The sequence below is a fragment of the Podarcis pityusensis genome, assembly GCF_964106645.2.
Source record: "Podarcis pityusensis genome assembly, chromosome: 3".
In the NCBI taxonomy this organism is placed as follows: domain Eukaryota; kingdom Metazoa; phylum Chordata; class Lepidosauria; order Squamata; family Lacertidae; genus Podarcis; species Podarcis pityusensis.
Window position 1 is genome coordinate 11,898,615 of NC_138026.1, and position 23,252 is coordinate 11,921,866.

Here is a 23,252-nt window from a genome sequence, read left to right on the forward strand (position 1 = left end):
ACATCCTGTTATTTACATGCTACTGAGCTTTGAGAATTTCCAGAGTTTAGGGAGCCATGTAAATGTCTTCAGAAGACCTTGCTGCAGTCTGCCTGAGTATACTGTAGGGCAGAGTGGGTAGACATCAGGCATGTAGGATCCATGTTGCTCTTGTTTTTAACAGAACCATAAAGGTCCCCCATCCAGAGCAAAATGATGGCTGCATGCACACCGTCCAGAACAGGATGGGTGGATTTAGGATTAAGGAACAGAGTGCCTACTGAGCCATCCAAGTTAGGCTAGGTGCTCTGATTATTATGGCAAGAGGAAGTAAATTCATGGGATACTGGTAGGTGGAGGAGGGAGAATTCGAGTTATTTTGTCAGGGACTGGCTGGATGACGAGGAGTGGTGGAAGCTGCCTGACCAAGAGCCAGGGAAAGCACAGAGGGAGAGTATTTGGATCCTGAATCTTGGTGATGGGAAACGGGCCATAGGAAAGGAAAAGCTGGGAAATGCTGGAGGCTGGGAGCTTGGAGGAGGTTGAAGAGGAGGAAACAGGCAAGGTCCCCAGCCCACAGGGATCAGTCTTGGCAGTTTCACCGCAGAGCCATCCTATAGTTTCTTTGCTGACAGCCTACAAGCCCCCCGCCCCAGCAAAGCATCTGTTGTGTATTACTGAACAGAGAGCCAGGCAGAAACAGAGGGGGTCTCTTGGGGCTCGCCATAGACAGAGGAAAGGGCCTGACACAGAGTGTTGGAGAGTGAAGGGGAGGGGAGTTACAAGCCAGTCCGGGCAACTTCTTCTTCTAGACAGAAGCAACCCTCAGAAGTCTCGGTGTGTTCCCTGTTCTGTTTCCTTAATAAAGAAACTAACTGTAAGCTAGTCAGCGTGTCACTGTCTTTCTCTGTTCTGCGAATGACCTGTTATCCCTGTCGGCTCCCTGACATCTTTTGTTTTAAAGATCCCTTTCTCTCTGTCTCTGGGCCTTCAGCAGATGCTGTTTACTTCTTCTCAAAAAGCTTACTATGGCAACATGGAAGCTTAGAAGAAGTTAGGATGTTTTGCTCCGAGCCTAGGGGTATATCTCCACCAGTTGGCTTTTTCTAGATTGGCTTTAGCAGGGGGTGACATCTGCACAAATTACTGTGATCAGTCGTGAAACTGTAGGGTTGAGGTTTTTTTGGTGTTAATAAATGCCTTTTACTGTGCTAGCAGCAACTTCCAGGACAACTATTTCTTTACTGCTTTAAACCTTTACTGCTGTTTAAGTCCTCCACCCACCACATTTATCAAGAAGTTCTACTTGCTTTTTGCAGATATATTTTGGGAACTTGTAATGAAGATGAGTTTATGTACACAGAGCCAGTGTGGTGTAGTGGTTAAGAGCGGTAGTCTCGTAATCTGGGGAACAGGGGTTTGAGTCTCCGCTCCTCCACATGCAGCTGCTGGGTGACCTTGGGCCAGTCACACTTCTTTGAAGTCTCTCAGCCCCACTCACCTCACAGAGTGTTTGTTGTGGGGGAGGAAGGGAAAGGAGAATGTTAGCCGCTTTGAGACTCCTTAAAGGGAGTGAAAGGCGGGATATCAAATCCAAACTCTTCTTCTTCTTCTTCTTCTACACTGCTTCCTATTACAATACAGATAGTTAAAAGACAATTAGGTTATCTCTGGTATTGGAAGCAAAATCAGTAATTAAAGACACCTGGGTCAAAGTTCCTGGACTAAATGGTTGTCGGCATCCATTTTTGTATGAGCTAATGAACTACACACACATGCACAGCCATGGCTATCACTATCATGCATACCTTTGCTCCAACAGAACTACCATATTCCCTCTCCAAATTTCTTATGAGGACCTCAGTGATATTTTTAACTACTGTACCACATTTGGAGTTTCCAGTTTAAGTGGTTTGTAAGGAACTGATGCCCAACTTGAGCTATGGGGATTTTGCTAACAGTTGGGTCTCTCTCTTGCACGGTCTCTCTCACACACATGATCCTACTCTTACTTGAAGGTAGAAATCCTATGAATGATGTGTAAATGTCACAACTGGCTTCAGTTCATTGTTTTGATGTTTTGAGCAAGTTGAAGCACTGATTAGCACATCCACCTGGGGGACGGGGCAAATTAATGTCCAGGCAGCTTAATTGGTTTCCGTTCATGACAGCCAAAAGAACTTTCTTAGCACCAGATTTCCGAAAATACCTCATACATGCAACATATTTCTCTCACTTGGTCCCTGAAAGTCCAGCAATTGCTTATTCACCACAATATCCTGTTAGGGCCATTAGTGCTTTTGCAAAGCCATTGTGCTGAACCGTCTTTGCCTGATAGGTCACTAAGGAAATCATTTTTCATTTGAGTGAATAGAGTAAGCAAATGTATTTCCCAGACTGGATGAAATAAAAAGCCCCTATAATTTAAAAGCAAACAAAAATATTTATGCTGAAGCACTAATGATCTAAACTGAGTAGTCACATGCTGTGTTATATTTATGTATACTGAATAAAGTGTGCACTGTCTCTTAAGCAAAACAGCCTCCCGACTCCTACCTTCCACCAATACCTTCTAGCTGACACAGTGTGGAGATCTGGGGGACCATACTGGTCAAGAACCCAAGCTATGTGTCAGTCATGTTGGGGCTTCTTATCACTAAAGTGGCCCTTAGCAAGGTATTTTCATTCTGTCTCAGCCTCCTCCCTGCCGCCCGCCCTATTTGCAGCATGGAGATTATAATGCTGGCTTGCCTTACAATGTTTGTAAGGATAACAACAAGATAACACATGTTATCTTTGAACACTCATATGTACTGTATAGATGTTAAATATTAATACCGTTGCTAATATTAATAATTTGCAGCAGTAGTTTTTCTAGACCGGGGTCAGCAAACTTTTTCAGCAGAGGGCTGGTCCACTGTCCCTCAGACCTTGGGGGGGGGGGGCGGACTATATTTTGAAAAAATGAACAAATTCCTATGCCCCACAAATAACCCAGAGATGCATTTTAAATAAAAACACACATTCTACTCACGTAAAAACACCAGGCAGGCCCCACAAATAACCCAGAGATGCATTTTAAATAAAAGGACACATTCTATTCATGTAAAAACACGCTGGTTCTCGTACTGTGTGTGGGCCAGTTTTAGAAGGCGATTGGGCCGGATCCGGCCCCCAGGCCTTAGTTTGCCTACCCATGTTCTAGACAGTTTAGCTAATTCGAGCCCTATTATGTGTGAAGCCTTAGTTCTTCAACTTTTTGCAGCCAGCCTAGCTTCTGCCCCACAGGTTTAGAATTTACTATAGGGCCATTCAACACATTTCACAAAGGTCCATTTGAATTTTCCGCTAGGTGTACACTTTGAATTTTACAATTTTAAGGATCCTGGTGAGTAGTTTTAAGGGTAAACTTTAAAATGTAATGCAAAAAGTTGCCCTGTGTCGACTGTCACAGCTAGAATGACATTCAAACATTAAAGGAAAATGTGGTTATTTTTAAAATGAAAATAGCACACATGAGCTAGAAGAAGAAGGAACGGTTTGCTGCTACACCTGAACTGGTCAAGTATCTTATTCTTATTTGACCACCTGTGCTCTACTTTCTATTTCTTGGTCTGAAAACACAGCTCGTTTGATGTTTTTTCATTGGTCCTATATCCATCTGGGATTAGCTTTTCTTTTGTGCAGTCTTTCCTATGCCAGCTTCTGACAAACATGAAAGGTGTTAACATAAGGAGGTTGGCTTTTGTGAGTTCTTTAGAGCAGATTAACTATTTTTGGAAGTAGTGAGGAAAGCAGCTAGGCACTTTAGGGTAGTACGTACTGGCCTTCTGCATCAGAAAAAAGCCTCTCCTGCAACCTGAATGCATATGTAAAAGAATAGTTCCTTGTCACTCCTGTCAAACTTCCCACCTTAAGTCAATAATAGTTTGCTCTTAAAATAAATGGAACTAACAATTGAGCAGCCTTTTGACAATCGCTTTAAAAGGCAACACATAAAAAACTCTGTGCTTTAGGAAGCTCTGCTGCCATCGAAGTTGTGATTTTGACTTTGCTTCCCTGTCTATTATTGTCCTGTGTGCTGCTCTTACAATTCATGCATAAATCGCCTTGGATATAGAGAGGGCAGGAAGCTTGAATTAATTCCGTTTAATTGGCAGAAGACAGAACAAGAAGCTCCTCTGCTTGGAACTCTTCAGGGGTCTACCGCCCTGCCAGCTACACACAGATGTGCTTTCCCTGCATCACATCTGAAGATTCAGAAATGTAAATGAGTTTTCATAGTCAAAGCAAACACATAGCTTGCCTTTATGAATGAAACTAGCATGGCTTTCCTCTCCACTGAGAGCCACAGGCAACTCAAGCTGGTGACGCTCAGTTGCAACAAATGTCAATATGGTGTTTAAACCTAGACCTTCCACAGTGCCAATGGCGTTTAAATTGCCACATCATTTTGGCTGTAATAATCTACGATAGGAAAGAATGCATATGAATTTGGGAGGGGGCAGAGAAAGAAAACATTGCCTTCCCTTCTTAAAATGGTGCTATTGTATTTATCAACATTTTACAATTATATCTATATATCAAATTATCTGTAAAAGTTAATTGAGGTTTAAAATGTTAATGTGTGTTCTGCATGATGTATGAACTTTATACTTTGAAACCAAGTTACATTTGGTGGATTCTGCCGGCATGCCATGAAAATGGGTTTATTCTCTGGGTTGTGATATTGGACAATGGTCCATAGTTTGCAGCTGTGGACAGCCTTCCACCTAGGAGGAGGCAAGTTGCAGTTATAATTCTGAGGATATCTGTAGTGAACTTGAGGTTTATTTTCTACTGAAATTCCTAAAGTTTGGATTGCAGAAGGTGGCAGGCAACTCCACATTCTAAGTTTAAAGTTGAGTGGGCAGCATAAGTGCTAAATAACTTTCAAAAATACATCAAACCACCCAAGCTCTTTTCCCTCTTTGATTAAAATGGACTGATGAGGTAGGTGTCAATGGAGGTAAGTGTTCTTTGTATCTCATTTAGCTTAAGTGGCTTTCATTATATAGTATACAGAAGTCCTCACTATACAACAACAACAACTTATTATTTATACCCCGCCCATCTGGCTGGGTTTCTCCAGCCACTCTGGGTGGCTCCCAGCATTATATTTAAAACACAATAAAACACCAAACATTAAAAACTTCCCTAAACAAGACTGCCTGCAGCCCTATGTTTTTATATTGTGCTTTTATATTGTAAACTACCCTGTGATTCTTGGATGAAGGGCAGTATACACTTTTTAAAAAAACAGTTTTTATTAAGGTTTTTTTGTGTTACAAAGAAAACAGATAAACAGGGAGTGGTACATCTATTCAATTTGTCTCCATTTTCGATTCATAGTCTTTTTCACAGTTCATTTACGTTTGGTGAGAGACACTATTGTCATAGACATCTTGCAGTTGGGGGAGAGGAGGGAGAGAGATGGGGAAATTGTTCTTTCATTCTGTTGCTTATTCTTAGGGTTTGTGCCAGCATCATATGGTTAGGTCCTTTGTTTGTGTATTTATTTATTTTTATTGATGTTGTGAGAGGTTAGGGGTTCCCGAGCTTGGTTGGCTGTGTTCAGTTGATTGCGGTGTGGCTTAATTGTGTTAGTGGGGCAGGCTAGGTATTGTGTCATGTTAGTGATTCATATGCTATTTTTTGGGGGGGGATAGGTCATTGTCCTGTTGTGCTGTGTATGTAATAAAGGGGAACAATATTAGGGTGAAGGCATCCTCTGTAGCTTGTTCCCATTCTAGTTTGAATTTGTTGATTAATTTTTCAAATTATGCTAAATAAATAAAAATACTATGCAACAACCAAGTGCAGTGGTTGCAAAAAAAAAGCCATATTGTGAAAAAACACACACAATGTGATTATGACAGTTCAGCTCAAGTTCTTGCAAGTCAATGAGTTGCTCACAGTGCTTGGTTTTGTGCTTGTTTATGATTTATTGGCAGAAACTGTTCTGAAAAACTTTCACTTCATGAGCATGTGGGTAATTCCTATCTTAAAGCACATTTGAGCCTTTCAAGGCTTGCACAATGGTTTCATCTGATAAATTAGCTATTTTAATTAAATGAATTATTTTTAATGACTGCAGTAATGTTTCAGTGGATATTCTACTGGAGATCAAGGTCAACAGATAGCCGCAGAATGTTACTTGGTGATTAAAATGTTGAATGATTTATTCATTTGGAACCCTGTGGTTTCTTTTGACAAGTTGCATTTCCTATCCAAAACGGTTGAGTTAATGAAGCTTTGAAAAAATAATCATTCAGATCGGCACTTCGTTTTGCTGCATGCTAATTATTGCAAATGTTGTATTTTAAAGGTGCCTGCAGTGTATAAAATGCCTTCATGTTTTCAGCTGTCGTAACAGACCAAGAGGCCTTTGAAGGAAGTATGCTTGGAACCAAAATCTTCTGTATGTAAAAAAAAATAGGGTGGTTGATTTGATTTATGGTGATAGTTTGTGCATGTTGAAGGTTTTATCAATATGTTTGGCTGTCATTACAGGGTTTCAAGCTACATTTCTCACATTTGGGATTTGCTGGACATGTTACAATTCTACACACAATGTTTTGTGTGCAGCTGGCACACACGTTTCCTGCAACATCTAGCAAACAAGAGCACGTGCCAAAAAGCCAGGATTGGCTATAGCCTCCTGCCGCATGTACTTGATGTGACAAAAATACTTTATGATTCATGTAGGAAGCAGCCCTTAGTTCTTGGAGCTGTCGAGAGGAAGGAAGCCAAGCCAAAAGCACCAGATTTTGACGGGGGGATTTCAAAAGCCCCACAATAGAATGGATTTTTTGGATCAACAATTGGTTAACCCCAGGCAGTGGTTTCCTATTTGTGTCATATAAAAAGCATAGCAATAGAGAGAAGCATGAAGGTAGTTGTGCAGTGCTGTAGTTAGGCTGCCAGTGCCATGTGATAAATGACTTACTTTCTGGCTCTGCAGTGGCTGTCCTGTTGGGCCGAAAGAACAGCTTCCCAACAAGTTGGAACAATTTCAGTAGTTTGCTCTGAATGGAGCAATTCCTTCATAAGGGAACATAATGGGCCCATTGTCACATGCTGTTCCTTATGTGTGCCCTTGAGGGACCTTGCTTGCCACGGAAAGTGTCAGCGTTCTCTTATGTCCACAGGACCTGCATACATCAAACAAACCGAAGCACACACTGGTGGGAGGAGGGGAGAGGGACTAACTAATTCTCCCTGTGGTTAGCATTGCAAAGACTGAGTCATCATACAGATTGCAATAGAGATAAGATGTAATGGAAAGTATCTGTGGTGTTGCTTTTGGCTGCTCTTAATTAATCAGATAAAAGCAGGGGACAGTGGGGGAGGAGGACCCAAGGTAATATGTTGCAGAAAATAAGAGAAACTGTTAGAATTGTGCCAAACTGACATCCTTTGGCAGGGATGTGACGAATAGCTCTGCTTGCTGCCCTTTGTCTGAAGCTCATTTATCTATCCAAACAACAAGGTCACAACCTAATTCAGGAATATTGTGTTTTTAAAAGAGCCTTGTGAGGGCACTTGTTCAACTCAAAGGACAGCATTGGAAAAAATGAACTTCATTGCAGCAATGTAGTTGGTGGCAGAGAGTTTATAGCAAGCAGGAGTTAGGACGTAGCCCTTAATTTATGTAGGATTTGATCTGGAGTTAAGGACTGGAGAATTCTCTCCCCTTCCCCCATCTAGTTTACTCCTTTCTTGCTCCACTGGATCACTCTGCCCTGCATTCCACTACTCCTGCCCTGAATTCTGGGAGAATTTCTGAAATAAATTCTGAAACTGAAGCAAGTGTAGTCTTCCACAGCTTCATTTGCAGATTATGTTTACAGTGGTACCTCGGGTTAAGAACTTAATTCATTCCAGAGGTTCGTTCTTAACCTGAAACTGTTCTTAACCTGAAGCACCACTTTAGCTAATGGGGCCTCCTGCTGCTTCTGCGCCGCCGTGCGATTTCTGTTCTCATCCTGAAGCAAAGTTCTTAACCCGAGGTACTATTTCTGGGTTAGCAGAGTCTGTAACCTGAAGCATCTGTAATCCGAGGTACCACTGTATCTCCTCCCCTCCCCTCTCTAATTTTACTGTTGAAAATGTGCACATAGATAAAAACATTCAGAAGTTTCCTGGGTATGATTCTTTGCACCATTTCATTAAGCTTCTTTTTGTGTAGTGTTTTACTGATGTACACAGGTCCTCCTGCACATTGGAAATACACTGGGGAGCGGGGGTGGTAGGGGCTTCTGTTTAGCAATGCATATGTCCCCCTTGATGATTGGGGTGGTTGGGTAGGGAAGATGCAGATAACCTGAAAAATATATATTGAAAGGTGCAGCAAAAGTGTGCATGCTCTGTGCTTCAGCCTCCATAGATCATGCAGACCCCACATGGGGGTGGGTGGGTTAATGTTTCCAGCCTTCATGTCACCTTTGCAGACATATCTGTGTTGCAGAGTTGGTCTTCCAACAGGCCTAATGCCTGAAGCCAGCATATGTGAATTGGCTTTGTTCAGTTTGAAAATCTGCCTTCAAGTACACCTGTTGCCACCTGTAGCCAGAAATAGAAAATACTATCATACAAGTAAACAGAACTTGCTGTATTTCATGTTGTGGTAATTCTGAAGCCATACAATGAATCATAGTACTCAGTTGTTGCATCAGCTGTGTTCCCGCATGGCGAGTTCCCGCCTCCAACCAGTAGAAATAAAGACACGTGACACAGATATTTAAGGTTAATGAGCGAAATTAGGCCACAACTTTGTTGGTTAAAGGTAAAGAGCGGTATTGGCTTAGGCATTAGTCCTATCCGACTATCTGGCTTCAGCCTGCTTGCTTGAAGACCGGGAAGGGTTAACACCAGCAGGGGGAGCCCTGCTGATGCACATCAACTAGGTACTCCCCCGGGGTCACCGCTCGGGGGGGCGCTTTAGGCCCTGGCCTCCATAAGTTTCGGACGAGGCTACGCCCCCCAGAATCCTTTACCGGACTACCCTTCAATATTTGGGGGAGGTGATGGCACTCCTCCCCCCCAACAGATCTGCATAACAACACCCCTACCAATGCCTAACCGCCAAAACCAAGTGAGTTGTGATGATTTGCTACGAGGTAGGCGAAAAACCAAATGGCCAGTGCCAATTTGCCAAGTGGAAAAAATTCCTACCAGCCCCTTAACGGCGACCAACCGAGGTCCATAGCAAGGTCAAAAGGGAACCTTAAGGGCGGGTGGGTGGGAAAACCTTACCAGCTGCGGGGACCCAAAAAGGGAGATCCAGGGGCCGCGCCTGGCTTAAATGAGGCAAGCCATGCCCCCCGAGCCAGCCGATTGGCTGGTTCAGGAGATGACGCGGCCCGAGGATTCCCCTGTTCGCGTGGGGGCTGGAAGCCAGCCCCACATGTGTGTTGGGGGTGTGAAGCCCACAACACACCTCTTCCTAATGTCAGAAGTGGCTTTGAGCATGCAAGCAGAAAAAAATTGTGAGCCTCTAAGTCACTTGGAGAGTAAGCTACATGGAGACCAGGTTGGGGCACATATTTATACGGGCAGTCTTCCTCTATCTTCTCCTCATGTTATGCTCCCATACTGTGGTCACCACACCTGAGCCCTGAACTTACTAGATGACTTTTGGCTAGCTGGACACTTCTGCCTGGATAGGTGATCATTTAGTAAACCATCATTTGGATCACTGGTGCTAAATAATGTCGAGACACAGAGCATATCATTTCACTCTGAAGACAACAATCATTCATTGCAAAGTCCTTGTTAATTAGTGGAGCTATGACCTCATCAGTGTACTGCCCGTTATACTACTGTATCTGGAGAATTGGCAAGTACTGCAGCCAGTTCAATTAATTGCCATAGTAGGAATTTAGCGTGTAGAGCTTCCATTGAAAAAAAAAAATCGGGCAGTTGGGCAGAGTGCTTACAAACTTGTTGCCCTTAAGGAAACCAATTCACACAACATTCACATTTTAGCCTGACAGTTCCGTTCTGAAGAATAGACCAAGGAGATGGAATGCTAGCCTGTCGTATAGTGTTACTAATGGAGAGTTGAAGGAGAAGAAATACCGAACAAGATGTTGAATGGGTATACTGGGTTTCATTGTTAACAGGATTGGGCTTTGGGGATTTTTTTTGTAATATTTGTGGGGCGGGGCTGAATTTGTTTAACCCACTTTATTGTGTGGGCAATGACACCAAACATATACAAAATGTAAGTTTCTGGAAATCTCACCATTTCCTTGGTAAAAGAAATCAGGAGTAATTCAGATACAGTGGTACGTCTGGTTACGTACTTAATTCGTTCCGGAGGTCTGTTCTTAACCTGAAACTGTTCTTAACCTGAAGCACCACTTTAGCTAATGGGGCCTCCCACTGTTGCCATGCCGCCGCTGCACGATTTCTGTTCTCATCCTGAAGCAAAGTTCTTAACCCGAGGTACTATTTCTGGGTTAGCGGTGTCTGTCACCTGAAGCGTATGTAACCTGAAGCATATGTAACCTGAGGTACCACTGTAGAAGCTTTTCACTTTGGTAACAGTGTCTTTTGCTGAACTAGAGGAGGGCCAGGACTTGCAGTGGTCTTGAAAACAGAAATTGGGCAGCATCTAGGTGGTACAAATGCCTTTTGTTGAAGATTCGATTTTCCTTGGTTCAGAAGTTTAACAGTAGTAGTAAGGAACACACTGTGCATGTGTGAACGTAGCGGATAACTCCCTCTGGGCTTAGCATGACTTCATCTGTTAGGAACAGGCTTTGTGGATTAGGCAATTTATGGTAAACAAACAGCTAGCCTCTAACTGGGCAAAGTGACAATTTGGCAATTAGACGGACTAGTTTTTAGCTGTCACAGTAACCGATCCCCAGTATTTGGCTGCCATTAATTACGCAGACCAATACTGTAGAGAGAACACTTGGTCTTTCATTGAGTGGTCTTTCGGCTGATTCTGCATTGTTGAAATGGACAAAACGCATGCTTGCAACCTTCCTTGGAGCGTTAGGATACACAACACTTGAACAACAGGTTTGAAATTGTAACTTATTTTCTTTGGTAATGTCAGCTGGTGACAAATCTGATTTAATGTTCCAAAGATTTTCTCTGGTACTGAAAGTAGGTTTTCTCTTTAAAACACACACATACAACCTGATCCTGTCACTTCAGGAAACGCGGTGCAGCAGAAATAAGATTAGTGTCCCAATTTAATATTTATGTAGGTGTCCTAGTAATGCACATCTTGCAGTCCAACAGCATAACAAAGAAATACATTGGCACTCATCTAAGAATCTAAGATTATAAATTCATGGAGGATAGGAAACATGGTTGCATAATTAGGCTGAAGTTATACCTCACGGCACACATTCTAGCTATGCTTCATTTGGAATCTTTTCCATCTTTTATTTCTAAGGAGGAAAAGGTGCAGCAAACAATATTTGTGTGAGTTTTCTCAATTTATGTTACTTTGTGTGTTGTTCATGAATAAAGGTAAAGGGACCCCTGACCATTAGGTCTAGTCATGGCCGACTCTGGGGTTGCAGCGCTCATCTTGCTTTATTGGCCGAGGGAGCCGGTGTACAGCTTCCGGGTCATGTGGCCAGCATGACTAAGCCGCTTCTGGCAAACCAGAGCAGCGCACGGGAACGCCGTTTACCTTCCCGCCGGAGCGGTACCTATTTATCTACTTGCACTTTGATGTGCTTTCAAACTACCAGGTAGGCAGGAGCAGGGACCGAGCAACGGGAGCTCATCCCGTTGTAGGGATTCGAACTGCCGACCTTCTGATCAGCAAACCCTAGGCTCTGTGGTTTAGACCGCTGCGCCACCCGCGTCCCGTCCAAGGCACCTTGGTTTCCCCCAAACAAGTTTTGCCATCTTCCCCAGCCTAGGCCCTACTCCTTACTTGCTGCCATCACTCCCAAAGAATCCTGGGAAATGTATTTTGTTAAGGCTGCTGGATGTGAAGGGTAAACTACATTTCTCAGGTTTCCTTGGGGAAGCCATGTGTCTTAAATGTGCATAGGTGTGCCATTAGTCTCAGATTATGAGCCTCAGGAGATCTGGCATCCCTCACTGGTTCTCTCCATAAGGTACTCATCTTAAGCTGTGGTTTAACAACCTTTGGTTTTCCAGATGAATATATACTGCAGTGCAATAGCCTAAGCTGAGTAGTGTTTACAATACATCATGATAAATATTAGAATAGGATTCTATTTGTCAGCTGAGTAATATCTCTAATGCTGGGATGTTGTGGGAGAACAACACAGTGGTGGACACGAAGGAGCTTGAACTTGATTATTTTGCCAAACTGTTGAACAATCTTTGGGAAGCTTGAGTTAGTGTGAGTGACAAGTCCTGACTAAGAGCTTTCAGAAAAAAGGCTACATGAATAAAAGGCAACTGCTTTTTTAATTATTATTACAAAGCAGATGGCTGGAGTTTTTCCTCTGAATTTTGCATATGTAGCTGAAGGCATTGTGTATTTGGATTGTTTCTTAACCAGTTTTTCATCACATTTAGTTTTTGACTTCACAGTTTAGTCTTTAAATGGTTCATTAAAAGCAAATAATCCATACCTTCCACATTTACACTTGTGTAATACTTCTTTTTCATTGTACCTGTACCTTTCCTTGGTCTCCTGCTGCTGTCTTGCATCTTTTTGTTTTTCTTGTTTTATTACTTGAAAAGCTTTTCTATTTGAGCTAGTACATTCCAGGATCACATAGTGAATGCATGGACACTGCAGGCTCATGTGGTCATTTGGACTTGGCACTAATTTTAAACAAGAAATATTGCACAGATACCCCACCCTTACAGTTATTATGCATGAACTAGCTAAGTTATTTGGTGCCTGACCTAGGATATGAGCACTTGATGGATGTGCAAACTGTTTCCTATTTCAGGGAGATGTCTCCATTTTATAGAAAGTGAAACTGAGTACCTTCTGGCTAGCCACATTTTGAATTCATACTCTGTATTCTTCTAAGATTAGTTGCAGATAGCTATATCAGGGACCAGATCTAATATAAAACTGAATTTATTAAGGAAGTTGAGCAAAAAGAAAGAAACAAACTTGGCACAGAAAATCTCTATTGATTTTGTATATGGAGATACCTAACTGCTCTTCAATAGAGATTTTCTGTGCCAAGTTTCTTTCTTTCTTTTTGCTCAACTTCCTTAATAAATTCAGTTCAATACAGAGATTTTTCTAAAACAATACACAAGTCCCTGCTCATGAACCTCAGCAAAATTTGTCTTCCTCCATTAAGTATAAAAGGACCACAGCTCAGGCTGAGAATTAAGCGCCCCAAAATTAAACAACAAATACTCTGGCATGCAAGTTATCAGTGAAACAATGTAATTGTTTCTTGTTATCCATGTAGTACCTTGTCAAACTACTAGTTAACTGTGCATTTCCCCCAAAAGTTAGCAAATGCCTAAAATAGCCACTGATGCTATTTAGCCCCAAGTCACAATTTGTGAAGAAAACAAAATTCATGGAAAAGTAACTTGGCAATCTTTTTTATAAAGTGTGATTGGACAACTGTAAGAAAGAGAATATTTCTTGATCTGACTAAGAGGCTGAGCTATGAATTATGAAGTCTCTGACTGCAGTCTCACGTCCACCATGAAATTGCTTGTTGATCTTAGAGCATTCTTCTTCTTCTTCTTCTTCTTCTTCTTCTTCTTCTTCTTCTTCTTCTTCTTCTTCTTCTTCTTCTTCTTCCTCTGTGTGTGGGGTTGTGTTCACATTAGCAGTAAGCTCATTTCTCCCACTGGGTTTCAAGCTGCATTTGCACAGTGTTGTTCATGTGGGGTAGGGATGTTTTCACCCCATACAAATGGTTTCTCTGCCCCTGCAAGACCCTTACAACCAGAAATCCTATTATGTTGACATCTATGCATGCCTGACAGCTGTCTCAAACATTCACAACATTCTTAAGTATGAAGTGATTGCAGGTAATTATTATCATTATTTTTAGATTTAAGCTGGTTTGAGGAAAAATGCGTCAAACAGCATTCCCAGTTGCTATATAAATTCTATTATCACCATTCCCTAAATTAATAACACACTACTAGTAGTCCTAACAGAAATGATGTTTTTTCTCAATATATAAACTGGCAGTTCATGCGTTGTACTCTTCATTTTAAAATAAAAAAGCCATCTGGATTTGTGAATCGGAAGTGAATATTGGCAGGGCGGGAGGAGCTGCTATGAATGTGAGTATTTAAAATACAGTATCCTGAGAGATCCAGTCTCGGAAAGGGAACTTTGGAAGCTATTTCACGGGCCAAATGGCCTGCCTTTCTTTGACATGAAATACAGTTGGTTGTTGCTTGATCAAACTGATGTTTCAGCACTTTTTGCAGGGTTCTCCTTAAATGTGCTGAAGCTAAAGAAAGCTCCACTGCTTAATTTGAGTAAGAGCCTCATAAATAAATGCGGTAAAATCTGTTCAAGCAAGAACATTCTCACGGTAAACTTTTTTTTTTGGCTAGAGTTCATGTTCACATTTTGCATTGTGCTCTTCCTCCAAGGAGCTTGGAGCAGGCATACATTGAGCTACCGGGTTATATCTACATGCCAACTCTGAGAGGTAAAAAGAGTGATTGATGCACACAATGCCAGCCTTAAGTTTCATGGAGATCCATGTATCTGAGCCCCCTGGTCCAAGTCCAACACCATTATCACTAAATAGCACTGGCTGCTAGGGCCAAATGATGCATGTGGATGGGGCAGTCATATCTGTTTGTTCAATCCAAATGATATTTACAACACAGTGGCTGTTTGAGTGAGAGGAGTTGAATCCATCCCTATCTTACCTTACTGAGATGTACTGCAGCCAGCAGTCACCACCCCGGTTCCAGTTTGCTTTTGGTATTGGAGCTGGACAGAGGGGGGAAAGGGTTTGCAGGATGGCTATGTTCTAGCTCTGCTGTGGGAGGCATTATTCTTCTGAATAGCAGTTGCTGGAAATTTTGGGTGCACAGTGCTGTTGTGCTCTTCTCTAACTTGAAGGTTTCCTGCGGGCATCTGGTTGGCTGCTGTAAGAACAGGATGTTAGACAAGATGGTCCAGTGGACTTGCCGTATGTTCTTACAAGATGGAGCTCAGGGAGTTAAGGACGTGGAAATCAGCTGCATGTCCCCCCTTTGTTAAAATAACTAAATAAATTAAACCCCTCTCCCCCCTTGATATGTGCATGAGCAAATGTTTGACTCTTCAGCCGGAGAGTTCGAAACCGAACTAGTTTCTGTTTTGCAATACAATGTCTTAATTATACAAATAGCTCAGCTGGCATCACTCTGCACAAATTGAATCTCAGTGGATTTTATGGGAGTTTTAACTCAGGCTTCTTGTTGGGGAGATGGGAGTCATTGCTAGTAATTGCAAACACAGCTGATGAAGTCCTTTTCCGTCTGGGCAACTCGGAAATGTGTGGTGTAATCTTGTGGCTTATTGTCTATCCGACTACAAAAAGCTGACCATTAAAAATAATTGAATATATTCTTCAGGCTTCCTTCCCAGATTAAAATGACTGAAGAAGGCAAGAAGGTGGGGTTGGGTGGGGAGGAAATGTAGCAAGGTGGATATATGTGTGTGTGTGTGTGTGTGTGTTCTAGCTCCAAGGTCCTGCATTTGGCTCAAGCCGGTCTGTTTCAGTCACTTTTTCAGAACTGTGCCCAAAGGAGGGCTATTCTGCCTGGCCTTTAATTTGAACTCAGCCTGATCTTTTATTTCCCTTCTCTTCCCCCTCCCCCCTTTTTATGAAGATTACCCACTCTGGGACCCCACAGCTAATTCTCCCCTGGCCTCCTCGCTGGCCCAAGTAGGTCTAATTTAGCCAGCTAGCCCTGGTGACTATCTAATGTTTATTGGATGGATTTCCCTCAAATTGATTTTTGAACTTTGAATTTTATTGTTATTCATGCTTTTATACTGTATTTTATGCTGCTTTTATGTTGCATTACAATTAAGTGCTTTAAATTTGTTGTTAGCCGCCCTGAGCCCGGGTTTCTGAACCAGGAAGGGCGGGGTATAAATAAAAATTTATTATTTATTATTATTTTAGTGTACTTAACAGGAGTAAGTTGCAGTAGTTGCTGCTAGGACTAAGTGGTGTTTCAAATGCTTAATGTGAGCTTCTGTATTGCACAGAAGTCTCAGAGTGAAATTTGAAAAGGGGGGGGGGAGAGAAAGATTTCTGAAAGTGGTGCAGCTTTCTCTTTTCTGCAAAGCCTATGAGTCAGCTGTCTTGATCCATAGTGATGCTTACCACCAAGGGAAGATGATGGCCCAAACGAGGTGGAGATCAATAGGCCCAGAGTTCTGGAAAACGTTGTGAAATATGGTGAGGCCCATGGATAAATATCAAGGTCTGGTTCAGGACCATGATTAGAGTCCAGCGGCAGAAGTGTCTTGTTGGCATGTTCATGGGGCTTCCATACCAGTGGATTCACATGAGAAGGGCCAGGGTGTGAATGCATCTCCTTGGATTCTAGGGATGCCAGTGAACTTCACTCAAGCCAGGCTTAGGAACCAACGCCAAAGCCTTTCTTTGCAAAGCCCAACCTCAAATGAAACCCCTGAACTTCCATCCAACTTGGATTTTTATCTAAACACTCCTTCAACTCTCTCAGCTGTGAAACCCCCTCAGTCCTATGGGGAAAAGGTAAAGACACATTCTCAGAATGGGGCATTTAGACCCCACTCATCCCCCCAGAGGGGATGGCTGCCCCACTCTTGAACTTTGTCCCTGAAGCCCCCTTTGTATTACCCCCATAGGACCAAAAGGATCAGCATCACTCCACTCGCTCCTATGGAACAGGCAGAAGAAGCTGTAGGAGCAGATCCAGAGGATATGTGTGGGGAGTTGTGCCCCCAGGGCTCTCCACCCTGTCTGTTCTGACCCATCTGTGCAGATATGTGTGAGGCAGGTCAGTGGTTGCAGCACCTTGGAAAGCTCCAAGTAAGCAACTTGTTCCCACAATAGCTGGAGGTGAACTTAGACACCTTAAGAGTCCCTCCAGGCAGTCTATCTTTCCTGAGCTCCACCCCATAAGACCTTTGGCTCAGGTTCAGTAGTCATTCGGCTCAGGTTTAGCATTGTGGTACTGTTCCCCAGCTGATGGTACAGCAGCACTGGACTTAGAAGGCTCACATGTCTGAGATTGAGAGTGGGCCACCATCCTAAGAATCTGCCTCTGGAGCCCCTTTACCCTCCTCACACCCTCAAATTGGCTTTGAAGAACTATTTGAATTCTTCCAAATTTAGCAGGGAAGACTTGTGTACTTTCCAAATTAGTGCAAGGCAAGTCCATCTTTGCTGAATCCTCACATTTGACTTCCAGCTTATTCCTGCCAATCCTTCTTCATAGTGCTGCCTTCTCATACAGTCAGTGTAGTGTTAGTGTGCTGAACTCACACAAGGTTGTATGAGCAGCAATTTGTGAAAGTGAGCTGGCATCTCAGTAGCAGGGAGCAACTCCTAGTGTAAATGTTATCATTTTGGGGGGTCTTATTTTAACTTGGATTTCATCTCGTTAGGCGGCTGTTGTTTTTGCTACAATTGTTGCTAATTTTAACTTAACTGGATTTTTATAGCTTTGTGTTGAAAGCTGTTATGAGAACCTGTCTTGAAGAGTGGGGCAGTAAACGTTGAAATAGAATAAGTATATTTGAAGAAGGTAACAGGTTTCAGGTGTGGATAGGAAGTGGGCTGATGCAATCTGTTGAAATATAGTTAAATGCAGTTAGTTGCTTGTAGTGTTCAACAGCTGCTGGTGCTCTACATGTGATGATTCATCCTGATTGTAAAAAATGTAATCCAAAGCTTTAAATGGCTTGCAAAAGCCACATGGGCTATAAGGCCATTTGGATACCTCCCCAAAGAAGTGTACAGCTTTTGTTATGGACGCAGCATGGCTGTAATCTGGCAGAGATTAGTTTGTGCTTCAGCTGAGAGAACAAATGTTTGTCTGAAATGGACCAAGCTTTTGTTGGGAGTGGTAATGATCGACAAAGGGGACTCTTAGCTAGAAGACTATGCCTTAGCAATCTATAATGTCTTTCTCATTCATTAGCGTTACACTGAATGGCTTCAAAATCTTTAAAAGTATATTCCATACTCAGTTACTTTTCCTATGTGACGTAAAGGTAAAGGGACCCCTGACCGTTAGGTCCAGTTGTGGCCGACTCTGGGGTTGCGGCGCTCATCTCGCTTTATTGGCCGAGGGAGCCGGCGTACAGCTTCTGTGTCATGTGGCCAGCATGACTAAGCCGCTTCTGGCGAACCAGAGCAGCACACGGAAATGCCGTTTACCTTCCCGCCGCAGTGGTACCTATTTATCTACTTGCACTTTGATGTGCTTTTGAACTGCTAGGTTGGCAGGAGCAGGGACTGAGCAACGGGAGCTCACCCCGTCGCGGGGATTCGAACTGCCGACCTTCTGATTGGCAAGTCCTAGGCTCTGTGGTTTAACCCACAGCGCCACCCGCGTCCTATGTGACATAGGTAGCCTCTAATCTAGGGGTAGGGAACCTGTGGACCTCCAGTTGTTGTTGCACTCCAGTTCCCCTCAGCATAGCCCCTAGGCAGGGATGATGGGAATTGTAGCCAACAAAATCTGTCGGACACAAGGTTTGGGACAGCTGGTCCCAACTGGTCATGCAAGCTTTCCACATCAGTGTCTTATAGCCACTTCACTCGAAAACATTTCACTGATCAACAGAGAGCTGCCATGCATTGATGTCATCCCCTTCTAAACATTTTATTCCGAACGTCATTCACTGAGTCTTCCTCTATTTGGGCAGCGCATTCTGAGACATATTCTTTGTGTAAACCTCTGCCTCCTTTATTCAGTGGTTGATTATTAGTGTGACTTCACAGACACATTGTTGTTGCTGTTGTTTTTGGCAGGGGAGGGGAATGTGTGCCTGCAGGTAAGTGAAGTGTCTGCTTCCTTAAGCATTTTCTAAAATGCTTAGACAATCACTTGAAGACAGAGAGAGGAATTGCATCACATTGCTCATAGCTATGCATGATGAGTTTCTGTCCCTCAAGGATGCTCTTCCATAATCCAGTACACACCGTCATTATCTTCAGCACCACAGTAATAAGGAAACAATAAGCTGAAATCAGTCATTTTGTGATGAGTTGCCAGAAGGATTTTAGACTTGGGTGGGTAAACAACTTTTAAAATTATGTAAGGGAACTGCACGCATATATATAAAAAACAGTTTTTCTTTGACTTACTCTAAAACCATTTTCCTATACCTGCAGTTTTTTTAAGTTTCTCCCTGAAGCTCAGTCTGGTATTTTTCATGTAGGAATACCTATCTTGTCCCCAGCTCCCACTAAGTCTTGTGCCTTGCTGTGTCCTGCTGTACTCAGTGAGGTGGTAGAATCCAGATATGAGAAAGAGTAGAATGTACTCTTCTAACAGCAGCTTGGGAAATGCCACTTTTTGAGTGGTCCCTCATGTAAGAAAATGGTTCACAAATTAAGATAACTAGTACATCAGGGACAGATTCTACCCTAGCCTATTCCTTACTGTACTAGATTTCTGGTTGCCGGGAGCTTTCCATGAAGGGAAGGATTCCCTAATATGTTTCGCCCACATACATCCTTTTGCAGTCTGAAGTGGTAACACTGCAGTTGGCCATCTTGTTTTGTTCCAAGTTTATATCAGCCCTGAGAGGATCCTGTTTGTGCTCAGTGGTATCCAACTTTTTACTTCCCTGTTTTAAAAAATTAAAGATCTGGGTTACAGTGGCTTGTGGCACTTAGTGCATTATCCTTTGTCATTATGCTGACTCAATAGTCATTATGCCTTCTGTATTGCAGGATTTCTGGGCTCCCTGCAGTGGTATCAGATAGAAAATGACGCAGTTAGGTTCTGCCCAGAATGGTGAATATATGCTGCTTTAAGGCTTGCTATCTTCTCTTGACATTAAGGCTGATCTGCCTTTATTTTCCTCAGTTTCAACTTCATTGAGGCTTCTTTAACTGACTTAGGAACTAAGGATATCTAAATGCTGAATTTACTTGATGGAAAGAAAGCATGGTGCAGCTTACATCAAACCCATTATTATTATTTTATTTGCAAATAATTACAATGTTTCCAAGCACTTAGTTCAGGTCACTTGTGATTAGTTCACGTCATATATCTAATGACTTTGATAAGCGATGGCAAGTATTTGTGCTTTCTGCTCCATATCTTTGCTTAACAGTGGCGGCGGCTGTCCTTTAGCATTTAGCATGGATCATTCACTGTTTAATTTCTTCCTCTTAATGGAAACAGATGCAATTTGGTATTTTGTAATTAATGCGAATAGAGAGACTGTTCATTGCTGAGGTGGATGCACTTAGAAGTCCATCTTGCACTGTGCCGATACATTTAGTTCAGACAATTAAATCTAAGATTGAACATTAATGCTAGAATTGCATATTGATCACATGATAGTCACTTGGCTGAGATGGTTGCACAAATTTCTCACATGTCAGAGGCACTCTCGGAAGTCTTGTAGAGGAGAAGATCCTTCTGTTACTACCTCAATAGGGCAGACTTGTAAAATAGTTGCGTCTAATTTAGGCTGCCCTTAATGAGGCAACAGTCAAAACTCACCTTAAGCTGGACTGTGGGTTTATTACTGATATTTAATAGAATCTCTATGTGGATGCGGGTGGCGCTGTGGGTTAAACCACAGAGCCTAGGGCTTGCCAATCAGAAGGTCAACGGTTCAAATCCCCATGACAGGGTGAGCTCCCGTTGCTCGGTCCCAGCTCCTGCCAACCTAGCAGTTCGAAAGCACAAAGTGCAAGTAGATAAATAGGTACTGCTCTGGCAGGAAGGTAAACAACATTTCTGTGCGTTGCTCTGGGTCGCCAGAAGCGACTTCGTCATGCTGGCCACATGACCTGGAAGCTGTACGCCGGCTCCCTCGGCCAGTAAAGCGAGATGAGCTCTGCAACCCCAGAGTCTTCCGTGACTGGACCTAATGGTCAGGGGTCCCTTTACCTTTACCTTTATGTGGACGCTGTACGGTGGTGGTGGGGAGTGGAAAAAGGGAGGAAACCTTTTTTAAAACAACAACAACCCAAATTGGGGGAGGGAAACAGTAATATTTGGGGGGGAACCCTGTGCCCCCAATTTTCCTCCTTTCCCCTGTCCTTTACATCTCCATGGTGTGTTTGTGTGTGTGGATGGATTTAGTGGAAACATCCCTGTATTCTCTTCTACTAGCTCAGCCAGGCTCCCACTAGCTGCCACAGAGTGTGTTGGCACAACAATGAAACCTGGATTGAAATTAACAGTAAAAGAGATTAAACACATCAGCACCTACATGCCTGGATAGGCTTGCTAAAACTATTTTTGTTATTTAATGATATGTGTACATTGATAAATGATAGAAATACACATTGAGCAGTGGTCACGTGTCACAGCGATATTGGTGCTGCAGTCATCAGTAAAGCAGAAATCATTAAATTGTGAAGGAATAGAATGCTGAGAGGATGGTAAGGCAGGGAATTTGCATACCAGATTTTAAAGTAATTTGATGTTTGCCTTTGCAGGTTTAATAAAAGCTCCACAACTCACCTGTAACTCTTTAATCCACAATTTGTCACTTGTTTAAGTATTTGCATGAGGTATTTACAGTGTGGTGAAACCTACGGTAATGCTATGGGCTTCCCATTGCCTTTCGTCCTACTGAAGAATCTTTGTTCATTTCCATTGCATAGTCAGTTGAATGTGCATTGCTTAGCAGAGTTTCTTCCTAGAATTTTTTTTAACTTTAAAGCATCAAAAATAGTTCTGCACAGTGACTCCGGAGGAGCTGGTACACTGTCTTTATCACCCCTATGGAAGGATCAGGACATGAACACTATAACATCATTAGAGAAAATGTTTGCTAAATTCGGCTAGCTGCTTGGAAGTAACAAGATCTTGACCTTAATGGTCAATTAGATTGCTGTTTCATGTTCTAAGATGAGCAAAGAACCATCTATGACCCAAGGGTATTCTGCTGTATGAAATTTTTACATTTCTACAGTGAATAATGCCTGCCAGGAGTCTTGACATAGTTAAAGTGAATTACTGGTAACCACGATAAGAGTTCTCTATTTATTGTTCCACCTCACCTTCATAGTCCTAAAAAAGGACACAAATAAAATTAAAGGAGGTGTTCCAAGACAGTTAAGATTCTGCCTTGTACACAAATGGTCTTTTAATTATACCTGGGGGTTTCTGTTATGTATCACTGTTCAACTTGTATTTGTTGTACTGACACCTTTAAATCAAAACAAAAATAAACAAAGAAAGCTGGGCTTCAAAACTAATTGCATCAGTGCTGGCCATCATTTAAGATTTTAGCTGTTATGAATTTGTAGTGATGAATATATTGGAGTTGTGTAGAAACAGCTTTCATGGTTGTGTCATGCAAGACAGGGATGCACACTTTGCATAAAAGAGAACTATTTTCGCACCCATTTGAAAACTCCAAAGGATGAGACTGCTTTCAAAGCAAATTAACTTTCACGGTCACAACTGTTGTTCGTTTGTAACAGGAAATACCTGCTGTGCTAACTATTTCTACACTGAAACATCCTCAAATGCCAGGGGTGCACCTAGCAATCTCAAAAATATAGTTCATGCTGCGCTCTCCCATCCCCTGGAATGTAGAAATTTGAACCCGGACGGTCTGACCGAGATCTACTTGGCATGTCAGGAAGAGACAATAACAGGGGATGCGCAAGTATTTGTATACCAGCCTTTGCTAATCAGGTGCCCTCCATATGTTTTAGAGTACAACCTCCCATCAGCTGGTTGGTCAGCGTTAGAGTGGACATTTCTACCCTTGCTCTCCCAAGCTCACATCTGAAAATTCATTCAGAAGCACTTTTAGGAAGTGCAATTCAGTTCCTTTTTCTTGCCTAGTGCTGCTTGAGAATGCCTGAAGCTGCTATCAATGACAGGAAGGGTAGTTTAGGATTTCTATAATTTGAAGAGCAAAAAAAGAGGATGCTATGACAGCCATTCAAAGCAAATAAATGCAATTTGTCTCAAATTTTCCGCTGAAAAATAGGACATGTCTTGGAAAAAGAGGACACATGGCAACCCTAGATAGGCATAGGTTTAGAAATTGTGTGGATTAGGGCTGGGCAATATATCAATGCAGTGGTACCTCAGGTTAAGTACTTAATTTGTTCTGGAGGTCCGTTCTT

The 23,252-nt window shown here is 42.5% G+C and overlaps 1 protein-coding gene across 2 annotated transcripts in view; it reads left to right on the plus strand.

The window, feature by feature from the left end:
* Nucleotides 1–23,252, plus strand: part of PLCB1 (phospholipase C beta 1) — a 481,134-nt gene that overhangs the window by 63,471 nt on the left and 394,411 nt on the right. The gene's annotated exons all lie outside the window — the stretch shown is intronic.